General features: G+C 31.7%; 3 long non-coding RNA genes across 6 annotated transcripts; 1 reads left to right on the top strand and 2 right to left on the bottom strand.

Annotated features, from left to right (window-relative positions):
* Positions 1–2,109: 2,109 nt before the first annotated feature.
* Positions 2,110–5,027, bottom strand: LOC105797240 (uncharacterized). Of its 4 annotated transcripts, none has more exons than XR_001134712.2 (7): positions 4,857–5,027; positions 4,662–4,723; positions 4,202–4,276; positions 3,830–4,000; positions 3,154–3,269; positions 2,898–2,961; positions 2,110–2,666 (listed from the first exon to the last, which is right to left on the bottom strand). It is a non-coding gene; the product is annotated as an uncharacterized LOC105797240 (long non-coding RNA). The 4 variants fall into 4 exon arrangements; XR_001134713.2 differs by having other exon boundaries at positions 3,848–4,000; XR_001134715.2 differs by lacking the exon at positions 3,830–4,000 and having other exon boundaries at positions 2,902–2,961; positions 4,857–5,023.
* Positions 5,028–11,278: 6,251 nt separating this feature from the next.
* Positions 11,279–14,363, bottom strand: LOC105797239 (uncharacterized). Its single transcript, XR_008194058.1, has 3 exons — positions 14,102–14,363; positions 12,876–13,105; positions 11,279–11,709 (listed from the first exon to the last, which is right to left on the bottom strand). It is a non-coding gene; the product is annotated as an uncharacterized LOC105797239 (long non-coding RNA).
* A 908-nt stretch (positions 14,364–15,271) lies between these two features.
* Positions 15,272–19,460, top strand: LOC128039756 (uncharacterized). The gene is made up of 3 exons (XR_008194292.1): positions 15,272–15,706; positions 18,383–18,469; positions 19,258–19,460. It is a non-coding gene; the product is annotated as an uncharacterized LOC128039756 (long non-coding RNA).
* The last annotated feature ends 1,614 nt before the right edge of the window (positions 19,461–21,074 follow it).

Below are 21,074 nucleotides of genomic sequence, written 5' to 3'. Positions count from 1 at the left end.
AACATACTGTAATATTAATATTACTGTAAAAAATTGATGTATATAAACAGGTTGATGTATAGCTTGTATACCATTAATATAAAAAAACATTCAAAACATTGGAAGGCCCAGATAGTGTAACAATCAATATTACAATGGTGTATATTTTATATTAATATTTATAATTTTCAAGATGTACTCCTAAATTGTTCGAACCTTTGCAATGATTTTGTGGATTTGTTTGCAATGTATTTTACCTGTTATCATGTATGAAATATTTTTCAATTTGAATTTTGAATATTTATTTAGAATAAAATATATCTAAATGAAATTTGATATAATTTTTTAACTTGAAATTTCTTTAGTCATAAATTTATAAATCTTTCTAATATATCAAGACGTGTCAAGTGTAATAATCTGTGTATTATTTTATTTTAATTCATAATCCTTTATTAAATACGTAAAATAATATTTTCTTATTTGACTAAGGTAGGTTTGGATGGGCGATTGGGTGCGGTGTGGTGCGTTTAGTTTACTTTTTGTCTCACGCTACAATATCGCTACAGTGCCTAATCTCACCGCCACCGCTGTTTTTATACTAACCGCAGGTAAACGCACCGCCCATCCAAACTCACCCTAACTTTTTAATATATTCAATCATTCATTAGAAGATGTATGCTTATTTTTCATGCAATTAATGTTAAATTCAAAATAATCCATAATATACTAACAAAAACTTATATTTGAAATAGTAAACATTTTATTAAAAATAATTGTATATTATTATTTTATATTACAATATATTTACACATCAATATAAATATAAAATATGGGTTTATAATTAGTTTAATAAGCATTATTTAATTATTTACATTAGTAAGAATTTTATGATTGATTGTAATAAAAATAAATAAAAGGCAGTAGTAAATAAATAATTTACATTTTATTAAGTATTATTTATTTATACATTAATGTAAAAAATAAATTAAATAAATTTACTTTAATAATGACTTTAATGTTAATGTTAATAAGTTTAATTTCGTTCATTAACAATTATTTTCATTTAATAAAATATAATTAATAGATTTTATTAAAATTTTAGACAAAAATGAAAGCAGAGTTCTGTTTTCACCCATAAATGATGAATGCACAGAAGATTTGTGCATCTTCAAATATATGAAGCAAAACAAGAGTTGGTAAAATCAGTGATTCGTCTCCAAGTATATATACAAATGGTAGGTTCTGTTCATTATAATTTTCTATTAATAATGTTACACTGCTCCAAAATCATTGCAATAGTGTATAAACATTCAAAACAAAAGGTACATACGAACCCCAAAGCATTAATCTAGATGCCCTTGCGTATATCTGATTATAAGAAAACAAAAGGAGTTGGATATATGAACATGTTTGTTAAAACCCTTGTTATTGATATCTGCAGTATTACTTCCATAGTTTCTCACTTGGTTTATTTTCTAGAAGCATTATGTTGCATTTCCATTCACTACACCAAAACAGGTTTTTAGCGGCGCTTTTCAAAGCGCTGCAAAAAACGCCGCTAAAGACCAAGACCTTTAGTGGCGCTTTTTCCACAAACGCCGCTAAAGACCATGATCTTTAGTGGCGCTTTTCCCACAAACGCCGCTAAAGACTAAGACCTTTAGCGTCGCTTTTTCCACAAACGCCGCTAAAGACCATGATCTTTAGCGGCGCCTTTCCCACAAACGCCGCTAAAGTCCATAACCTTTAGCGTCGCTTTTCCTACAAACGCCGCTATAGAACAGATCTTTAGCGACGCATTTTCGTACGAACGCTGCTATTGAACAAACCTTTAACGGCGCTTCTCAGACAAACGCCGCTAAAAATATATCTTCAAAAAAATAATTTTTTTCAAGTAATTTTTATTTCTATGATAAATATTATATTATGTTTTAAGAATAAATAAAAAATATTATTTAAATTAAATTTTTTACGAAAATTTTAACTTTAAAACTAAATATAAAATTAATGAAATTAAATTTAGAATTTAAAATAATAAATTAATAACACAATTAAAATCCAAAAGTTAGAACTCTTAAGTAAAAATAAAAATTTAGAATCAAAACTAAAATAAATAATACATATGCAAGGTAATAAAACATAGAATGCATTTTCTTAATCAAGTAAATCTTGGTAATAAAAGATATAATACATTTACTTAATCAAGGAAATCTTGTAATGAACTCAAAGCAATAAGCCTTAGAGAAAAACTTTTGAGCAGGTTCCAACAATAGACGTTTCACTTGCTTCTCATAATCCGCACACAGCAAGCCAGACTCGGATAGAAGATCATAAAATGTGTGTGATGATATGATAGCATGCAGTTTTGTCCTATTAATAGTATTACCACACACCCCTGCTGTCATAAGGCGCAATAAATATGTGAAGACTCTGATGTAACCTAATAAAGAAGGTTCTTCTGAGTGACCATCACCCTGAAAACTATGGAGGGTGGTTAGCAGAAGAGAAAATCCAGTGGCTTCACCAAAGACTCTCTAAGCAGCATTATTTACTCCTAGAATGCGCCACAAGGTTTCCATTGTATCGCATTTTGCATCACTTTGAAGCTTGTATTGATGTCCTGAATGGCTTGTAACCATTCCACTCTTTAAAACTTCAACAAGTGATCCTAATTCTTCAGGATGACCCTGGAAAAAGAACGAGAAAACAATTATGGTGAGATAAATCACAAATGCATAACAATATCAGTTCACTCATTCATGAAAACATTCACAAGGACATTTAAAATTAAACAAACTGGAGCTCAAGATCAAAGGATGTTCATTAAAGTAAAATTTAAAAAAAGGTTAAATAAGGGAAGAATAACATGCTTGAATGTAAGATCTATGACAAACAGATGAGGATGCATCATAACAAACCTACATAGCATCTTCAGTGATCAAACATGACAATATCCCTGCTTTCTGCCTTGAGAAAAATGTCCTGCAACATCTGAACAGCTTCAAGGTCTTTCCGTAGACAAATCTCGAATAACAATCATCAAACGAAAGAGCAGCTAAAAGATTATTTCTTTCCGTAGCTAAGACCACAAAGCTTACCATACATTACAAAATCCATATACTAACCATGGTTTTAGAAAAACAACTCTGCAAGAAAAATTTACAAACCAATTACCTGGTCTATAGGACAATTCCACACATTCAAGTAACAAGTCCACAATCCTAGCAGTGTAGACAGAGTCCCCGCAATCTGGATTAAAATCCTTTAACAGCCATTAAAAGCACTTTAATCTGCACAACAAGAGAACAGCACGTGAACAAATGAAAAAGCACAATTTTTATCAATGACAAGGCAACAAGGAAAAAATTGACCAGACACATATTGACATAAAACATAAATAACAAGATTACTGAAAGAAAAAGAATAAAACAAAATAAAATTATCAAACTTGGTTGCATGATGAGCGTAATAGAAGTATATAGAAAAAATAGCTGTTCCAGTATATAGGTCATATAAAAAAAATCCAAAGAATGAAGAAAGCAAAGCAGATAGAAAGAAGACACTTGAAAGGCAGAGTAAAGGATCCTCAAACTAAATATCTCAATCTCTCACAAGTCACCAAGTGCTTATTATCAGAACCCTTCCTATCTGATCATATTCAAGGCTCGTACAGTTAAACATGAGAATCGATTAAAGAAAACAACATTAAACCATCTGCTAATAGCTAATTAACCATGAATCCTCAGAAACTTCTTGTCATTTAAAAATATATATATATTTATAAAAAAATATAATTAGCTTTATTTGTTAGGAGACTTGAACGACTAAATAACCATAAAAAATTCCTGACATGTTATGGAGCTTCAACCTTCCACATATCAGTATCTAAATTAACGACCAGAAGCTCCACTTCTACGCACAACCAAATGATTATAAGTGGCAACTGTTGAGAACCGGCCACCTGACATCCATTTCCAAACAAGTTGATTGGGACCACCATCAATTGCTAGAGGAATCAATCCTGAAATTTTATCAACGATGGAAAGCGGCAACAAAGACTTTAGTTTCTACCAATCCCAAGATCCCTGACTAGTTACCATATTAGCTAAAAGGAGAGTTTCATCCAATTGATCATCACGACTGTAAATAATGTTTGATATGCCTTCACTATTGGCTGAATCAAAACAAATATTCAAGAAGGATTAGCCAAGAATCAACTAACCCCTCCATTTAAGTAGCTTGAAATGTTTCCCAATAATATGGTGGTATTTGTTCTAATTGCAGGTTCTTCATCAACCTGCACAACATTGCCAAAACGTACAAAAGAACATGACTTTAAAACAGAAAAAATCATCAAACAAATTAGAAGAGAAACTTACCATTCTCATAATAGTAATCTATTGGTGATTTTCACATGGGAAATTAGACACAACTCCAACACTAATATTTTAAGCTGAACCCAGTTAACCTTTTTATCCAGTTAGATAATATACTTCTTCAATTAAGACAATAAAATCAGTATGGGCGAAATCTAACTAAATTAATTGCACAGAAAGAATCACACGAAAAATTTCGAAAACGCATACATAATAAAATCAGACAAATCAAATAATAAGGAAAAAAATTAACGAAGAGCAAAACGAAGTTAAGGAAAAATAGTAAAATGATGGATTAGGGAATACGTCTAGGAAAGGGATGAGCTCAGCGACTGACGACGGGGGTTCGACGAGCCTGTTTCCAGCCTCTATTTTCTCAGCAACCAAGCAGATAATCACTCAAAAACAGAAAATAAAAGAAAGAAAGCGAGACAAGTAACAGTAACGATATATGAATTAGCATAGAACAAATTAAATTACAAAAAGAGAAGATGAAATTACCAGAGAGCGAACGAAAGGGAGACGGAAAGAATCAAAGATCTTTGCTGAGAGGGAGAAAGAAGATCCGAGAAAAAGAAAGAAGAGGCGAAAGAAATGAGTTTGAAAAGGGTGAAGAAGCGAAATGTTAAACCGCGAAGAAGAGGGGAAAAAATTAGGGGTTTCAGCGGGGAAATTTTGGGATAAAAAAGCGCGATTTTTTTAAAATAAAATGATTATTTGTGGCGTTTTTATTAAAAACGCCGCTATTTCTTATTTTTTGCGGCATTTTTTACAAAAACGCCACAAAAAATTATTTCATTTGCTCTGCTCAAAATCTTTTATTTTTAAAGTGAAATAAAACGGCGGGAAAGTAAAATTATTATTTGTGGCGTTTATTATAAAAACGCCGCTATTATTTATTTTATTTTGAATAAAACGACGTCGTTTTGGCATGCTAAAAATCTCTTATTTTATCTGTTAAAAATTATTAGTTAAGTGATTTTATAAAACATTTATTATTACTATTTTTTATAAATTAGATTTTTATAAATAAAAAAACAAGTTATTAAGTTAGAAAACAAATATCGATATTTTACTAGATCTAATTAAATTTAAATATAAAATAATTTTATTGTTTTTAAACAATGAAATGGGTGATTCAAAGTTAAACGAGCTTGAAGTTGGAAAAGTTTTTAATATATATTAATTTGTCTATGTTTAAAATTTTAATAAATGAAAATATATATAATTAATATATATTAAATTGCATGAATCTTTAGTAAAATCTAAATGTTCTTCAATTTTTAAACAGTATCCTTAAACCCTAAACCCAAAATAATAAACATTAAACTGTAATCCCTAAAACTCTAAACCATAGACATTAAATCATATATTCTATAACGTAAACCCTAAAATAAAATAAAAATTTTGCAGCGCCACTAAAGTTCCCAATAGGCCTAACCTAACCCTGAATCTCTAAACTCTAAACCCTAAATTACTAACTCTTAACTTCTAACCATTAATCAAACCACTAACCCCTAACTACTAACCCCTAAACCTTATTTAATATATAAATTAAAAAATATTAATTAATCAAACCCCTAAATCCTAACCCGAATCCCTAACCACTAACCCTTAAACCTTATTTCATAAAAATTAAAACTCACTAGTTAATCCAAACCCTAAAGCCTAACCTGACACCGAATCCATAAACCTTAACCCCTAACTCTTAATCTCTAACCCCTAAATTACAACCCTTAAACTAGAATCCCTAATTCCATAATCTATAAACGTTAAAATTGTAACTCTTAAACCGGCCTTAAATCCTAAATTAACCATATACCATAAACCATATATATTAAACCCTAAACTATAATGATAATTAATTAAATATTTTAAAATTAATACTATCGTATCTTTTACAATTATATATGAAATTATTTAATATATAAATTAAAAATCAATCAGTCATGTACCTAAAAATTTTTAAAATTATTTTAAATAATACTATTTTAATTTTTCCATTTTTAACAAATATTCAATTAAAAATAAATTGAATTTTACTTAATATAAATAAACAAATTAAATAGTAAATAACAGATAAAATGTTTTTGCGACGCTTTTTGAAAAAATGCCGCTAAAAGACCGAGCATTAGCGGCGCTTTTTCAAAAACGCCGCTAAAAGCCCGAGAATTAGCGGCGCTTTCTCAAAAACGCCGCTAAAAGTCCGAGCATTAGCGGCGCTTTCTCAAAAACGCCGCTAAAGCTCTGAGCATTAGCGGCGCTTTTTTAAAAAACGCCGCTAAAGCCCTAAAAGTTCAGAAAACGATGTCGTTGGGCTTACATTTTTTGCAGCGTTTTTTCGAAAAACGCCGCTAATGCTCATTTTTAGCAGCGCTTTCCTAGAAGCGCCGCTAATGCTCGAGCTTTAGCGGCGTTTTGTGTAAAGCGCCGCTAATGCTTGATTTTTAGCGGCGTTTTTTGTCCAAACGCCACTAAAAGTGCCGCTAAAAGCCTGTTTTGGTGTAGTGATTTTGTGCTGCTTTTATCTTATGGATAAGATTTGATGGAAACAAACCAATTTAACATTCAATATGCCCGAGATTGAGTGATGCTATCTTGAAATTTGATGCTTTTACTTGTTCGTTTTATGTATATAATGTAGTATCCGCACTTGTTGTCTGTTCGTTTTATGTTTTTCTTTTTCTTGAAATTAATATTTCAACTATTTTATATGTACTATTATTGTTGTCTGTTCATCAACAAATGCAGGACCATCATGTATACGCCGCTTTGATCTGGGATCTCCTTTGTGTACATTTACTAGTGGATACACTTTCAAATACAAAGTTTCAACTTTTTGCTTAGAACTAATGCAATTTCATATGTGTTGAGTTTAATACTTACGAGATTCAGTATTCTTTTAGTTATAGAGTCATATTAATATGATCTTAAGGCATACTGCTCCTTTCAAATGAATTGTAGGTTGCAAGCTCATTGTCTTGTGCTCGGAGAGGTTGGATAAACATAGATGTTGATAAAATTGCATGTGAAACATGTGGGGCATGCCTGAATTTTGCTTCCTTCCCATCCTGGGCTATTTCTAAAGGTTAGCCGTTGTAATTCCATTATTTGCTTTTCGCTAGTTCAGCTCCCTAGGAAAATATAATCATTGTAGTGTGATCATCACAAAAACTCGAGCATTTCAAGGTCTTGGATTCTTTGAGATATGCTTAATGATATATAGAAAATAGACGAGCAACACTGTGATAAATGGATTGATAAATAGAACTTAGTTTCTGGACAGTTATGATTTTCTGTATCCTTTAAGCGAATTGTGCTATTAGGAACTATAATTCATTGCCTTCCCAAGAAATGATTTATGACAATAAATTGACATTGTTGTAGCTAAGAAACATAAGTTATAGGAAACATTAATGTTTGTGTGTTTGTATATTTTTCAAAGTGATTACTTCTAAATGCTTGCTTCTGCTCTCATTCACTTTCTTTAGACCAGCAACGTGAATGATGAATTGAGCCATTTATGCTTGTTTTAGTCTTACTTGATGTTAAATTAGGTTTTACTTATTATTATGGTAGGTTGATTGCTTAACAATTGTTCTGGTTTCTGTACCATAGAAATAGATCTGAACATTTTGGGTGGTTTGCTGTCATGAAATTAATATTATGGATGATGAAATTGATACACACTACTTTTATCTCTCCTCTTTGCCTTCTCTCAATTGCTATTGATATTTATCTTTTCTAGGGATTTTCATTTCAAGTCGAGGATGTTGGCCGTGCCTTTTCTAAGCGGTTGGATGTCGGGCACAAGGTTGCTTGTCTTTGGAGAGGAAACAATGTCGAAAGCTTGGTTCAATTCCTTCCAACACCTCGATCGCTTTAATTGCGGGATACAAGGATAGGTGTGATGGACTTATGCGCCCAGTCTCTTCCTGTAGTAGCAAAGATCTACAATGGAGCATATGCGTGTCTCTCGAGGTCCATAACTTGATATTCTTCTATATCGATTCTTGAAATCATATGGCGAGTTTGAGTCTAGATCATAGAGTATATTGGAAGTGATAGTACTCGAGATGGTGCATTTTGTCTACTCTCGTAAGATATTCTAATGATGTTCTATCTGCTGGTAATTGGTAATGTTTCAATGTTCTTATGTGCTTTACCTTTTTGCAATCACAGAAGCTCATTAGCTTGTGTGGATGGGAACCAAGATGGCTTCAAAATGTTCAAGACTGTAAAGAGCATTCGGCTCAATCAGCTAGAAATGAATGTTCTTTTGGTCCTAACACGACTCAGGTCCATCGTTCGCAGGATCCTGGACCAAGAAAAAATGTTCACATTGCTTCTGGCAAAAATGTTTTCTTATTATAAGAATATTTTTAACATTGTAACTTTTAACATTATTGTAAGAATATTTTGAATTATACTTCCGTTATCAATTTATATCATATATCTTTCGTTGAATTTGAAGTATCATTTAGATTTGCTATTTTTGGTTGGATTTCATGCTACAGGAAGGGTTGTATATGGATGAAAATTGAATGTTACAAATCTGCCAAAGTTAGTGGCGTTTTTTTATAAACGCCGCTGAAGAACAGTACTTTTAGCAACGTTTGTGATAAAAGCGCCGCTAAAGATCATGTTCTTTAGCGGCATTTGTGAAAAAGAAAGCTACTAAAAGTTATTCTCTATAGCGGCGTTTGTGATAAAAGTGCCACTAAAGGTCATGTTTTTTAGCGGCGTTTGTGGGTAAAGCGCTGCTAAAGGTCATGTTCTTTAGTGACGTTTTTTTATAAAAGCGCCGCTAAAGGTTGTGTTCTATAGCGGCCTTTTTTCACATAAACGCCGTAAACTTTAGCGGCGTTGTTTATAGCGGCGCTTAAAAACGCCGCTATAGGCCTAAAAAAGTCGCTAAAAGCCTGTTTTGCTGCAGTGGTCTGATAAAGAAAAGACTTAGAATACTCGTTCGAGTAATATGGCTACGAGAAGGAGACCACCTTGAAACACTAGAAATATAGGTAACAGTCGAGGTGGAACGAAAGATTCTACTGTTAGATCTGAGGCATGGGAACCAGCTAGGGTTTATGTGATTCGTGCTCGAGAGGAAGCTTCAGCACCTGGTGTGATCACTGGTACCTTTTCTATCTTTGATACTAATGTTAATGCTTTGATTGACCCGGGGTCAACGCACTCATATGAATGTATGCACAACTTTAGTGTCGGATAAGAAAATACCTTTTAAGACTACAAAATTTATGGTTTAAGTAACAAACCATTTAGGTCAGTATGTATTAGTTGATAAAGCCTGTAAAAACGGTCTTTTGATGATTCGGGGTTGCAACTTTCCAACTGATTTGATGTTGTTACCTTTTGATGAGTTTGACGTGATTCTGGGTATGGACTAGTTAACTCTGCATGATGCTGTTGTAAACTGTAGACAAAAGCATATTGTGTTAAAATGTCAGAATGGTGAAAGGATTCGTATTGATTCAGATAAATTGGATGGTACCTCTAATGCCCTCTCAGCTATGACAACACAAAAATATGTTAGAAAGGATTGTGAAGTGTATCTCATTTACATATTTGATTCCAAGGTTTCAGAATTGAAACTAGAATCGATTCTGATTGTGTGTGAGTTGATAAATGTATTCCCAGAAGAATTACCAGGGTTACCGCCGATCAAAGAGGTTGAGTTTGCTATTGAACTAGTTATAGGAACATCTCTGATATCAATAGCTCCGTATAAAATGACACCTACAAGATTAAAAGAGTTGAAAGCACAATTGCAAGAGTTGATAGATAGGGGCTTTGCTCGGCCCATCTTTTCTCCTTGGGGTGCTCCGGTGTTGTTTGTCAAGAAAAAGGATGGGTCTATGCAATTGTGTATCGACTACCGACAACTCAATAAAGTTACGATCAAGAACAAATATCTTTTGTCATGTATAGATGATTTGTTTGATCAGCTGAAAGGTGTGACAGTGTTTTCAAAGATTGACCTCTGTTGTGGGTATTATCAGCTACGGGTTAAAGACTCGGATGTACCGAAGAGAGCTTTCAGAACTAGGTATGGACATTATGAATTTCTTGTTATGCCATTTGGTTTGACCAATGCACCTGCTGTGTTTATGAACTTGTTGAATAGAATATTTAGACCGTACTTAGATAGATTTATTGTGGTGTTCATTGATGACAGTCTGATCTATTCACGAGATGAGACAGAGCATGCCCAACATTTGAGAATTTTTTTGTAGACTTTACGTGAAATATAGTTGTTTGCTAAGTTTAGCAAATGTGAGTTCTGACTCTGAGAAGTTGGATTCTTGGGACATGTGGTATCGGCAGACAGTATTAGAGTTGATCCAAGTAAAATCTCAACTATAGTAGACTGGAAACCTCCAAGAAATGTTTCAGTGGTCAGAAGTTTTCTAGGTTTCACTATACCAAAACAGGTTTTTAGTGGCTTTTTTTAGAGCGCCATTAAAAGTATTTGAAAGTGCTGCAAAAAATGCCGCTGTTGACAACGTCGCTAACGTTTGCGGCATTTTTAGAAAGAAGCGCCACTAAAGGTCATGACCTTTAGCGGTACTTCTCCCACAAACGCCACTATAGATCATGACTTTTAGCGGCGCTTTTCCTACAAACGCTGCTATAGATCATGACTTTTAGCGGCTCTTCTCCCACAAACGCCGCTATAGATCATGACTTTTAGCGGCATGACTTTTAGCAGCGCTTCTCCCACAAACGCAGCTAAAGAACACGACTTTAGCGGCGTTTTTTAATAATTTTGGCTGATTTGTAAAATAAAATTTTCCATATTTTCAGCCTTCTTGTAGCATAAAAACCAACCAAAAGCAACAAATCACAATAATATTTCAAATTAAACGAATGATATATAATATAAACATCAATAAATGAAATATAATTCATATTATTCTTACAATATTGTTAAAAGTTAAAATGATAACAATATTTATACGATATTCTAAGATGGCGGATGTTGCGACTGCTGAAACATCTTCATCATATTCTAAAGCTGCTGTTGGAGTTCGTCATACTTTCTCCTCTGCTCGGCTTCCCTCGATGCAGCCTCAGCTTTTCTCGCTACTGCATCAGCTTTAAGTTGTAGCTAGAGTTCTTCATATTTTCTTTGAACCTCAGCTTCTCTCGATGCTGCCTCTGCTTGCCTCGCTGCTGCGTCTGCTTTAATTATAAATATTTATACGATAGTCTTTTTATTAAGTAAACATACCAAAATTTTTGCAGCTTCAGGAGTCATAGGAAATCCATCTTTCTTTCTATGTGTAATGTCAAAAAGCTGAAGGCGTCTAACTTTTTGACCGGACGACAGTTTCTACAATATAGTATTAAAAATATTATTTAATGGAAAGTAATAAATATTTAATGAAATTTTATCTTAAATTACTATTACTTAAGTTATATATTAAGTTATATAAATTACGTAAGTTATGAAATTTGATCTTAAAATTATGCAAGTTATGAAATTTGATCTTAATATTATATAAGTTTTGTATTAAGTAAGTTATGTAATTTATGCAAGTTATGAAATTTGAACTTTAATTTATGTAAGTTATGTAAATATTAACTTTAAAATAAATTAAAAGTTTGAAAAATTTTCCTCATTCAAATTAAATAAAATATTTAAAATATAATTTGAATACATTTTATTTAATTAGGTAAATTAAAAATAAAAGAAAACAAAACAAAATATTTTCATGATTAAAATAGCATAAAGTAAGTAAAAAGATAAAGAAGAATGAAAACATTCGAAATTATATAAGTTATGTAAATTATGTAAGTTATGAAATTTGAACTTTAATTTATGTAAGTTATGTAAATTTGAACTTTAAAATAAATTAAAAGTTTGAAAATTTTTCCGTCATTCAAATTAAATAAACTATTTAAAATATAAATTTGAATACAATTTATTTAATTAGGTAAATTAAAATAAAAGAAAACAAAACAAAAATGTTTTTCGTGATTAAAATAGCATAAAATTTAAAAAAAATAGGAAAGAAAACATACAAATATTTGCAAACTATACTCCAATTTAACCAAATGTTAATATTATTTACACATATAACATTAGTTTTGAAATAATTTACTTGAGAAATGGAATAATATGTAAACAGGGGTATCATATTTGATATCAATGAAAGTGAAATGTGAAAAGAAAGTGGATTAATTTGTTATTTAATCTAATGTATAATTATTAATTTCGAATAATTTACAAATAAAAAAAATAATCCAAATCCCACTACAATTTATTAATTTGGTTCTATTTTACTCAACATATATAACAAACTGGATGGCAGATTATAACAGAAAACATAAGGCAGAAAAGTAGATGGCAATTGTAAAGTAAGTGAAATGATCCAATATTTGAAACGAAAACAACCAATTACATGTCTACAAAATCGGAGCCCCATTTGAACTTTAATTTTTCAAAAATCATCATGATAAAACTATTATTGATACGCATTTTGAACTAAAACATACCTTAATAGTTTACTCAACTTGGTCTACTCCACTCTCACCAAAGCAAACAGAGACTATTTAATAAAAATATGAAATTTGTTAAGTCATTTGGGAAAATGCATATAAATAAGCAAAAAAATTAAAATATTAACATGTACCTATCCAAGCAATAGCTCAGCCAAAACACAGCCAACGCAAACCAAATGTCAATGGTCAGATATGTATTCAGTTGCACCAAATCTTAATTCAGCCTAGAATAAATGTAAGATTATCAGATTAGCACCAAATATTATTTCAGTTGAACCAAAATATGTAAAACTTTATCTATATCACAACCAAATATTAAATGGAAACTAAATGGCAGCTTAAAACTTTATCAATATCACAACCAAATATAAAAACTGAATGAATACCGGTGTAGTTTATTTTATCATCCCAAGAGATGATCTTAACTGTAATTAATAAACGTTGGCTGTAATGGTAAGATATGTCCCTCATCAGACGAAGATAATTCAAGTTTGAATCGTAAAATTTTATGATATTATTAGAAAAGACAATCATAAGAACCAAGAAATAAAAACTTGATGATATGAGGGATACATAAATCTCGATATATATATATATATACAGATATTCCATTAAAACGAGTGTTTGAGAAATTTCAAAGTAGAAACAAAATTATAACTCTTAACAATTTTTATTTTAAAGCAATTATAAATAAAATTCCAATACCGTGTATAATGTCTTCTCGTTAGTTTTGGCAAAATCTATATATATATATATACATACATGCATATATATTATGCGTTTGGGAGAATCTAATATCAATACCTTTACACAAAAGTAAAAAGAGGCGAATCCCTAAATAGTTACGAATATTTACAGAATAAAACATAAATAACATTGGTGGGTTTAGGAAATTTCTCCTCTATAAATGAGTACAAAGGTAAAAAGAGGCAGAATCCCTAAATAGTTACAGAATATTTACAGAATAAAACATGAATAACATTGGTGGGTTTAGGAAATTTCTCCTCTGCAAATGAGTTCAGAATAAAACATGAATATTTACAGAATATTTACAACAATTAATCAATGAATAAAACATGAATATTTACAGAATAAAACATGATGGGTTTAGGAAATTTCTCCTCTGTAAATGAGTTCAGAAAGGAAACGAAGACAAAAAAAAAGCTGAATATTTACAGACATTCACGCAGGAAGAAGAAAAAGGAAGTACTGGAACTTACCGATGGTTGCGGCACCGAAGACGGATAGAGACTGTGATGCAGCAGAGGAGACGACAACGTAGCAGGTGGTCAGGTTTGGGGAACAGTTAGGGATTAGGGGAAATTTTAGGGATTTGGGGGAGAATGAGAGTTTAAGGGATAGGAATCTGATTTAAGTTTCAGTCAAAACGATCGAAAAAAAACGACGCCGTTTAATGTAAAAATTAACTCATTTGCGACGTTTATATATAAGCGCCACTAACTATAGGTTCAAATGCAGTCGTTTCCCAATACACTTAACTCAAACTTGGAAAAAAACGCCACTAATAACATAGACAAAACGACAACGTTTCAATAAATCCTAAAACATTTTTGCGGCATTTTAAGGAAAGCGCCACTAATAACAATAGAAAACGGCGCAGTTTCTGTAATGGCCTAAATTCAAGGTTATCGGAACAGTGGTTTCGGGACCACAAATCCGATGAGGAAAAATTTATTTTTCTTATATTTTTATGGTCTATGATTTCACGGAATGATTTTGTGAAAATTTCGTTCGAAAATTTCGACGTTTGGGCACTCAATTTAGTCAAAAGGACTAAATTGTAAAAAGTGCAAAAGTTGAGTTCTACATGTTAGAGGTGTCCAATTGTTATGAAACTTTAAATTGGAGGTCCTTATATGGTAATTATACCATTGGTAACTTGGTAGACAAAAATGGACATGAGATAAGGGAAATAAAAAATTTTAAGTTAGGGGCAATTTGGTAATCTAGTAATTAAAATGAATTAAAAGGGAAAAAGATGGCAAAAATCATCATATTCTTCATTAGGACGAAATCAGCAAGGGGAAGCCATAGTTAGGGTTTTCAAGCTTCCAAGCTCCATAGTAAGTGATCCCAAGTCCGTTTTAATGTTTTTACGTTTTTGGAGTCCGGTAGCTTAATTTAGCTTATTCTAGCAATAATTTAACCTAGGGTTTATATTTGGAAAAATACCCATAGGTGAAAAGTGTTTATGTTGATGTTTTATGATAGAATATGAAGCTAGAAATTATGTTAAACAACTTTTGTTAGCCGATTTTAAGCAAAAACGAGTAAAACGACATAATCGGTAAAAATACCTAATGTTCATAAGTACATGTTAGAGTGGGAATTTGATGTTGGCTGTAACAGCCCGATTTTGGGCCTAGTCGGAACAGTGGTTTCGGGACCACAAATCTGACAAGGAAAAAATTTATTTTTCTTATATTTTTATGGTCTACGATTTCACGGAATTATTTTGTAAAAATTTTGTTCGAAAATTTCGACGTTTGGGCACTCAATTTAGTCAAAAGGACTAAATTGTAAAAAGTGCAAAAGTTGAGTTCTACAAGTTAGAGGTGTCTAATTATTATGAAATTTTAAATTGGAGGTCCTTAAATGGTAATTAGACCATTGGTTATTTATGGACAAAAATAGACATGGTTAGTAAGTAAGCTATTTAAGGGCATTTTGGTAAAATGCCTTAATTAATGAATAAAGACAAAATAACATGAAATAAATTATCATCTTCTTCAATTCTTTTCTTCATGGCCGTATGTAGCAAGGGAACACCATGGCTAGGGTTTGTTCATCTTCCAAGCTTCATGGTAAGTCCGTTCTAGCCTGCTTTTCTTGTTCTTTGTATTTTTCGCATCCCGATAACTTGCTTAAGCTATCTCTACCATTAATTCGAGCTAGAATTTATGTCCTAAAAATTACCCATAGATGAAAAGTGTGAATTTTGATGTTTCATGATAGAATATGAAGCTTAGAATTATGTTAAGCAACTTTTGCTAAGCGATTTTGAGTGAAAACGAGTAAAACGACATAATCGATAAAAATACTAAATGTTCATAAGTAAGTGTTAGAGTTGGAATTTGATGTTTCTATAGAAGGGAAAAATGTTCAACATGTCATAATACATAAGAATAAGGGATGAAGTTTAATTTACGAGCTTTGGGGCAAAAGTGTAAATATGTAAAAGTTTAGGGGCAAAATTATAATTTTACCAAAGTTTGAGTCAAGGACTGTTTTGATAAATGTGAGTACTAAATAAGTCAAATGTGTTATTATAGATCAAGAAAGAAGTGTAATCGACCTTGACCGGAGAAAAGGAAAGATTAAAGACTAAATTGCTAAATTTTATATTATTGCATCAAAGTAAGTTACGTGTAAATAATAGTTATATTTTTATAAATTGTGAATTATATTTGATATGTGAATTAATATTGAATGTGGAAGGAAAATTGTTCATGAATTATTCAAGTGATAAAGTGTTTAAAATAAAGTGTTAAGTGTAAATTCCCGGTTGAACTTAGGAATAGAAGTGGATACAAGTGACATGTCACTAGAGATCGATGTTACAAGTGTTACAGTGAGTCCCGGTCTTGGGTGATCTAGCATGTGTTGCGACACACGACGGCTTGTGTGAGCAGGCCGTGGACATTTCCAGTGTTATTGATCGGTGGTAGCTTGGCCACGTATCGCTGGTAGCTTCTTGCCACGTATCGATGGTAACCGGCTACGTATCAGTGGTAGCTTCGGCTACATATCAGTGGTAGCTTCGGCTACGTATCAGTGGTAGCTTCGGCTACGTATCAGTGGTAGCTTCGGCTACATATCAGTGTGGCACTTATGTGCTAATTCTCTACGTATCTATGTATATTCCGAGTGTTCAACGGGAAATTGACTAAGTGTAATTGAATAATGAATATAGGTGTGGAACTGAATTGAATATCGACTTAGAAATGGAAAAGTGAATTTTGAATTGAATTGTGATTGAAAGTGAAAAAGTGAAATTATGAAAGAGTACATTTAGCAACAAAACAGTTTAGACAGCAACAGTTGTGTGACTTTGAAAAATCACCAAAAATGGTGGAAATTTAATTAGAGGCTGAATAATATATGAAATTGAATCTTAATGAGTCTATTTTCACATAAAAGAAATAGAAAAAGCAAAAGAGTTATATATTTTGAGATATTTGAAGTTTAATTAGACAGAGTCAGAATGAGTTTGGAATCCCCTGTTTTGACTTTGGAAAATTGTAAAAAATTGTACAAAAATAATTATGGGATAAAGTTTATATGTTTAGAATTATCAGTGAATCTATTTTTATGAGAAACAAACGGAAACTATATCCGAATTCTGTACAGTGAGATAATTAATTTTTAGTGAAGAGAGGTCAGAACTGTCAAACAGTGAAACAGGGGAAACTTTAAAGAATAAACTGTACTATTTGGCTAAACCAAAAATTATGAAAATTTTATGGTAAGAATATATGTGAATCTAGTTCCGGATAAAATTTACGGATCTTAATTTGGAGTTCTGTAGCTCCAGGTAAAAATAATTTAGTGACTATGACTCGAATAGACAGCTTTGAATATACATGTTAGTGAATAGAGAAATTATAGTTAATGTTGTTTAAATGTGATATACACATAAAGGATGTGGAATGGAGAGGAGGAGGAGGACAATAAAATGTAGGAAATAATTGTGTATAATGGTCATATGCCCGATTATAATCGGTAAATGCTAAATTGAATGGTAAATACGTATTGGTACCGAAGGAACTATTGCGGTTTTGAAAAGCAATTGACCAAATGTATAAGAAATTTAGTCTTGATATATATATATGATAATAATGATATATGGATGATTATATCATTGAGTTGCATTGATTAATTCGGTTTATGTCATGGAAATGTCAAGAACATTTGTCTTTGATATGTGATGATCATGGTTTAAGCTCATATGGGAAAATAAAGTTTCATAGTATGAGAGTGTGGTATTGAAATATATATATTGGATTGAGAAATTAATTTGAATTGTGAACACGAAATATTGTGAATTGAATAAAATGGAAATGGAGCTTTGAATTACATAAGTAAGTATCGAGTCTCGTAGGCCCTATTTGTTATGAATATAATATTTTGAGGATATGTTATAAAGAATTATAAAAGCATGTTAAAAATTTGAAGAGTTTAAATTTGAATGAAATTTTGTAACTCAGTTTAATACGTTTACATGTGTAAGTGTTCTAGTAATGCCTCATACCCTATTCCGGAGTTGAATACGGGTAAGGGGTGTTACATTGGCATAGAAGAGAAAAATGTTCATCATGTCATAAAACATAAGAATAAGGGATGAAGTTTAATTTCCGAGCCTTGGGTCAAAAATGTAATTATGTAAAAGTTTAGGGGCAAAATTGTAATTTTGAAAAAGTTAGAGTCAAGGGCTGTTTTGTTGAATGTGAGTATTAAATAAGTTAAATTTGCTATTTTAGATCAAGAAGAACGAAACTCGAGGTTAGACAAAGGGAAGAATAAAGTTGAAGACTAAGTTGTTGAATTGGACTATATTTGATACCGAGGTAAGTTTACGGTAAATAAATGCAATATTTCAATATTTATTATCAATGTTGTTATTTTCCAGCAACTGTGAATTTATTTTATGAATTTATTTGATGATGATCTAAGCATGAAATGATAGAGAATTAAAATTAAAAAGTCCCGTTGATACATAAGGATGGTACTGGATACGAATGTCATGACATTTGGGTAAAGAGGTCCCATGTAAGACCATGTCTGGGACATGGCATTGGCACCGAGATGAGAGGTCCCATGTAAGACCATGTCTGGGACATGGCATTGGCACCGAGATGAGAGGTCCCATGTAAGACCATGTCAGGACATGGCGTTGTACCGAGATGAGAGGTCCCAGTAAGACCATGTCCGGGACATGGCATGGGCACCGATATGAGAACATCCCATGTAAGACCATGTCAGGGACATGGCTTTGGCATGTTATTATCGAAGAGACCGAGTATCCTTATTATTCCAATGTAGCTCAACGGGCTTGTAAACGAATTATGTTCATGAAAGTTCAGTTTAAAGCATAAATGGCAAGCTTAGGTAAGTTATAAGAGTTAAGAACTTATTATACTATCAATTGATGTTCAACGATGTAGCAAGAGTTGAGTAAGTTATGTACACAAGTATTCTAAGTAAACAAGCAAGAGAACTAGTATGAGATTAACTAAAGAGTAAACTAGAGATATAGACATTTGAGTTTAATTATTTAAGTTAAATATTGTTATTTATTTGCTAGTAAACTTACTAAGCTTTATGCTTACTTCTTTTATTTCTCTTTCTCTTATAGTATTGCAAAGCTACTTCAAGGATCCTAAAGAAGTCGGAGATCGTCCACACTATCAACCACAACGCTTCGGTATTTTATATCGAATCACGTTTGAGTTATGGCATGTATAGGGATTTAGTTATTTTGTATGTTTGTGATTATGATTTTGCTAAAGAATGGTGTGTAAGTATTTGATGATGTATGGTTATTAAAATGGTTAAGTATGAAGGTATTTGTTGTTATAAGAGTCTAGGTGATAAATTATGTATGGAAATCATGAAAGGATGAAATTTTGCAAAGAAACAGAATTCAGGCAGCAACAGTGACGTGACTTTGAAAAATCACCCAAGATAGTATAAAATGAATTATAGGGTGAATGATATATGTAATTAAATCTTGTTGAGTCTATTTTCATGGAAAAATAACGGTGTAGCGAAAGGAATTTTATATTTTAAGATATGTGAATTTTCGTGAGACAGGGTCAGAACAGTTTTTGGTGTCCCCTGTTTTGAGTTTAGAAAATCATTAAAAATTGTACAAAAATGGTTATGAGTTATAGCTTATATGTATAGATTTCTCATTGAGTTTATTTTCTGTAGAAACAAGTAAGAACTTCATATGAAAATCCTACAGTGAGAAAACTTATTTTTAGTGACTAGAGGTCAGGCCAGTCAGGTGGTGAAACAGGGGAGACTTTAACTAATAAACTGTACTAATTGGCTGAACCAAAAATTCTAAAAATTTTATGGTGAGTAGATATATGAGTCTAGTTTCAGGAAAAATTTACGGAATTAAATTTCAAGTTCTGTAGCTCAAGTTATAATTAATTTAGTAACTGCTGCGCGATTGGACAGATTTGCTGTAAATAGTGAAATAAATTTTCAAACCTAGTTTTTATGCTCCGAATTGGTAAGATAAGCTAAGTAATGCCTCGTGCTCGACTCCGGAAACGGTCTCGGGTAAGGAGTGTTACAGTTTCCTTAACTCCTAATACATTTTTGCGGCGTTTATGTAATGCGCCACTAAAAGAAAAGAACTAAACGACGCCGTTTTCCTTAACACTTAAAGGATATTTGTAGTGTTTTTATAAAAACGCCGGTAATATATCACCTATTGCGGCGTTTCTGTCGAAGCACCGCTAATGCTACTACAAGTCCCACAAGAAACGACGCCGTTTTTCTTAACGTGAAATACTTTTTGCGGCGTTTTTCGATAAACGCCGCTAAAGCCTTTCATACCAATAAATAATTAAAATTTCAACAAAATTTAAAATATTTATAATTTATTTTAAATTATATCTACGCCAGCAATAGAATACAAATATACTAGCACGTGAGTTGTCAAATTAGTGTCATCCAAGATTGAAGTCAAATTGATCCAAAATTAAAACCAAAGTTATAAAATGAAAATATTAATTAATAAAAAGGAGAGAATAATACATTTTAAAAAATAAATCCATCAATCTATTTTAGTATTGAATAAATATAAATATTTATGTATGCAATATATAAATAAAAAATGATGTTAATTATATCAATAATTGTGTTATTATTTTACAAGATTTGGATCAAATTAAAGTTTATGTATACAATTTAACATTAAACCATCCTTAATATACGCTTTTGGGATTTAACCCATTTTCATATATATATATATATATATAATAATAATAATTTATATTTATCTTATTTAGATTTATATTCTAAAAAATCTAGAATTAAACCCTAAACCCGTGACCCGTGACCCGTAACCTGTAACCTGTAACCCGTAACTCATAACACCTTACTCGTAACCCCAAAACTATAAACAACAACAACCAAACCCCAAAATCCAACCCC

This window comes from Gossypium raimondii, chromosome 3, assembly GCF_025698545.1.
Source record: "Gossypium raimondii isolate GPD5lz chromosome 3, ASM2569854v1, whole genome shotgun sequence".
NCBI lineage: Eukaryota > Viridiplantae > Streptophyta > Magnoliopsida > Malvales > Malvaceae > Gossypium > Gossypium raimondii.
Note: the sequence above shows the minus strand (reverse complement) of the source record. Positions and strands in the feature narration are given on the sequence as shown.